Source organism: Macrobrachium nipponense, chromosome 25 (genome assembly GCF_015104395.2).
Source record: "Macrobrachium nipponense isolate FS-2020 chromosome 25, ASM1510439v2, whole genome shotgun sequence".
In the NCBI taxonomy this organism is placed as follows: Eukaryota; Metazoa; Arthropoda; class Malacostraca; order Decapoda; family Palaemonidae; genus Macrobrachium; species Macrobrachium nipponense.
In genome coordinates, this window is record NC_087214.1 from 3,371,287 (window position 1) to 3,375,958 (window position 4,672).

Below are 4,672 nucleotides of genomic sequence, written 5' to 3' on the forward strand. Positions count from 1 at the left end.
GAAAAAAAGGGCACCTTGCTAATCTCTTATATTTGAAAAAAAAAAAAAAAAAACCCCAAAAAAAAAAAAAAAAAAAAAAAAAAAGTTCAAAATAAACCGTCTCCTGGTTTCTGGATAGTTAGTTAGTATATCTTAGTTTACCCAGACCACTGAGCTGATTAGCAGCTCTCCTAGGGCTGGCCCGAAGGATTAGATATTTTTACGTGGCTAGGAACCAATTGGTCACCTAGCAACGGGACCTACAGCTAGCTTATTGTGGGATCCGAACCTCATTATGTCGAAAAATGAATTTCTATAACCAGAAATAAATTCCTCTGATTCCGTGTTGGCAGAGCCTAGACTCGAACTTTGGACCACCGGATTGGCAACCGAGCGCGAAAACCACTTGCCCAACGAGAGACTTCCTGGTATTTGGAACTCGAAGAATCTTGTATATGGAATTCAAGTCCGTTATTATTTTTAGAACATGGTTTGCTTTACTTTTGTGTTTAAGGAAGTATTTTCAGTGAAATTGTGCGTCAATATTCTTTTGCTCTCAGGATCTTCTACGCATATGGAAATGAGAGAGAGCGAACCCTAGACTATAAGATTCCATACTAGTATGCGCTGGAAGTTTGTTGAGATTTTGACACGTTCAAGTGTGCGTGCGTATTTGTAGAGGCAGTTGCATTTATTTTTGCGCTGTAAGTTTGTTCGTCGGAATGCTTGCATGCCTGTGCCTTTGGTTGAGCTGATGTGTCAGTGGGGATTGGTGGGTTTCATTTGCGCGTGCGCTGTGGGTATTTGCGCAATCACGTATCCTTTACACACCAGGTGATTGGTCGAGGCATATTTGGGGTGGGGGTGAAGCAAGTGATGAGCGAGACTTGATGGCCTATGATTGGTCCTGATGAAGGTAATTATTCTCAAGTCGCTCTCTGCTTGAATAAGTGAAGACCTTCATGGTTCGAAAGATGGGCCCATTGCCTGCCTGAGCCTCTCGCCTGGAGGTCGAATTCGTCTGTGAACGAAGGTAAAAGAATCCAGTTTATTTTAGTATATTAAGTAGTCTGCGTTTGTTTCTATCTTGGTCAAAATTGCAATATTCTTTATGTCTTTAGTGAGGACGTTTGCGCACTTTTATTCTTTCCGAAACATGAATTGCCAATATCTTTTAACGACAGAAACAGGTTCTTTTGAAAGGTGTTCAGAAGATACCGTATTCATGTATTCTCTCAGTATTCGAAGAGAAGACAAACCCATTGATGTTGTCCTTATAGAAGAAAATTGACTGAAGAACTTTGGCGGACTTTATTGAATGCCATTATCCACGTCAGCATTATGAATGGTGTGTTTTTGCCTGTGAAATGACCTTATACATCCTTGTAAGAGCTCCTCTTTCATGATTACTGCTGCTCATCATTATCAGCTTATTAATATTCCTGCCCTTCAGTTTATAACTATTATTATCAATAGAATTGGTAAAGTCTGATTTTGCCAGTTATTTCTCAATGATAATTACACAAACGGAAACAAATTACGATGCCATTCGGAAAGTTAAGAAAAATTATTTCTAGATATCTTTATATATATATATATATATATATATATATATATATATATATATATATATATATGATATATATATGATATAAATAAATAATTATAAATTATATATATAATATATATTATATATATATAGATATATATATATATATATATATTATATATATATATATATATGATATATATATATATATATATATATATATATATATATATATATATATATATATATATATATATATATATAGTAAAGTCTTAATTAATTAATCTGTGGGGTTGCACCCTTAAGCCAATGATGGTGAATAGTGGCAGATACAACAGCAGTGGTGAGCGAATTTCGCAAAATGTCTTTTATTAGGAAGAAATGAATGAGCGGATTCATAGCGAAAGCTCCACTCAGCCAAAATCAGGAAGTCTGCTTTATATGACAGAAGTCCTTTATTATGATGTACCGATGTTCTAAATGGACACCTTTCCATTTCAGGTGACAATGCGTTTCGGAGGCCTGTTGATCCTCTCAGCTATAGTGCTGCTGGAGTTGACGAGATCAGGCTCTGTCAAGATACAACCCTCAAAGACTTTCGAATTAGTCCTTACTGGACAAAAGCTTAGTGGGAGTTACACATCCTTCTCTTCAAATAATGTCCAGAGGTAAAAGCTGGTCAAGTATTTAAGCTTAAATATGCAATAAAATCCAGTTGGTATTAATCACTCATTGAAGTTGATGTAGTATTCCAATGCAATTGCACTTTGTAGACTGTAGTCATATTACTGAGAAGCAGTAATTGGTGTGTTATTTTGTAAGTAAATAGATGGTTGTGAATGCAGAAGGACGTCGCTCTTAGGGATTGTCAAGCTTCCACACTTCTGTATCATAGAACTAAAGGGAAGGTGCCTTGGAGTTACAACCAAATATCTCTTTACTACTAACAAATCGTAAGTAAAATGACAAGACATCTATGGATTAATCTGGGGTTGACTTGAAGAGTAATGCAACGCTAGTGTAGATGGACCCACGAACTGATCATTCTTGGGAAACCACCAGAGAGACGCGATTATTTCTAATAATTCCTTGCGAACAACGACAGTTCCCTTTCAAATAGGTTATAGTTGAATGAGTGCGCGAGAAAGAGAAAACTGTGAATGAGAAGGATGATAATTTTCTCCTGACGAAGCTATTTATTAAAGTTTTTATCAGTTTAAGATCTCATCATCTTCTCTTCCATTCTCAGATGTGCTTCTCACTGTATCGCCCGTGGCTGCTGGCTGCTGACTTGGGACGTTGCAACGCGCACCTGCAGCCTTCTGGACCCTCTAACTGCCCTGCCAGGAATCGAAGCAGGACCATCTACCCTCAGGACGTATTTCTGCTTAGGCATGAATAACGCCAGAGTGAAGATATTCCCGGAGAAAATCACGTGGACCGATTGCAGAGCAAAATGTAAGAATCTGGGAGGGCGGATGTTTTATCCACCTGATTACACTTACGGTGCTGTTTACACTGCCATTTCTGGCGTTGACATTTTTCACGTTGGGGTGTATCGCTTTCCTAATGACACAACCACTTGGTACGATATGGACGGACAAGTTATCTCTCATCCCTTGCGTTGGTATTCCGGTGAACCAAACAATAACGGAGGGGTGGAGTACTATGTTGCAATGTTCGGCGGGGACCTAAGAGACATAGGCACAGAAAAAGTAAATTGGTATGCTTGTGCTTGTGAAATATAGATGTACACCGTACATTTTCAAAGAAATCCACACTCATAAGATTGTAAAAATTCTAGTGGAAACTATCACACATAAGTACAGCCCCTCATTATACGTATGGGTGCGCTTGTGAAGTATAGCTCCCACATGGACTGTAAGAGACAATGTTTATTTTGTTTCTGTTTTATTATCTCTGTGATTTCTCCCTTCAGGGGTTAGTTGATGGGATCTGACCTTTAATTCGTAATATACTGACAGCTCAAATAGAAATTAGATTTACTAATGATTGAAATTGTAATCACACATTAATGTTTAAGAGTATCTCAGTATCTGACTTGTAACTTTGTTTGGAATAAAACTGAGGCATTTTCCTTTTTTTTTGCTAATTGCACGACAGTATCTTGAGACATGTTTGCGTATCTATCATCCCACATGTTATATACTAATGTTTGTGGCACTAGGACGGGTTCTATCTTCAGGGATACCTAGGTGGTCCTATACATTGCATGTAGTGTTCACACTTTGAAATCTACCCTATTGTACTTTAAGTGAGTGTAATTCTTATTGTATTAAGCAAATGAATTACTGTTGAAGTTGTTATTGGATAGACAGTATTATTGAGTCTATTATTTACTATCTTAGTCAAATGAATGAGATTAATGCTAGATAGTATAATAAAATTAGTGATTGACATAATGCAGTGAATGACAGACATCGTAATGGTTCTGTCCATGGTCAAAATAAAGCATACCTAGTTTAAAAGATTGTCATTTTACCATCATTTATTTAATAATATTTTCTCACATCTTGAGGGTCAACTCAAAGAGTAAAGCATCTTTCTAGAGAACTGAATACCAACAATAAAGTGAAAGATTATTGTTATTATTATTTTCAGAGGATGAAACCTGTTCACATGGAACAAGCACACCAAAGCGGCCACTGACTTGAAATTCAACCTTCCGAAGAATATGGTTTTTCATTACGGAGAATTAAGAAACATTGAGCACATTTAGTGCAGAAATAATGGAAGGCACCTTCTCTTAACTTCAAGCAACAACACCCATAAGTAGAGTAGTTGGGCTATGGAGCCCTTTTAAGGGGAAATGAAGTCTGCATCCAAAGTAATGGCGTTAGAGAAATTAAACATTTTTGTTCCTGAACATTAAAGAATCCGGTATTTATATTTAGTTTTGCATAAATGTATCATACTTTTATGTAGATGTAAATATTGAATTAAAAAAAAAAGCGGGAGGCCTTTTACCCATCTGAATATTGTGAAAGAAGGTTTATAGAAATCACCAGTAAATACAAGAAATCTCCATTTGCTATGTATAACACGAGTTGATGCAACTATTTTGGGAAATGACGGGAAAAGAACTGTTTTCTGTACATGAAATGTTCTCGCTATTGAATAAAG

The 4,672-nt window shown here is 36.6% G+C and overlaps 1 long non-coding RNA gene across 1 annotated transcript; it reads left to right on the forward strand.

Annotated features, from left to right (window-relative positions):
- The first annotated feature begins 807 nt into the window (after positions 1-807).
- Positions 808-3,982, forward strand: LOC135199123 (uncharacterized). The gene is made up of 3 exons (XR_010310904.1): positions 808-1,012; positions 2,030-2,196; positions 2,778-3,982. It is a non-coding gene; the product is annotated as an uncharacterized LOC135199123 (long non-coding RNA).
- Positions 3,983-4,672: the final 690 nt, after the last annotated feature.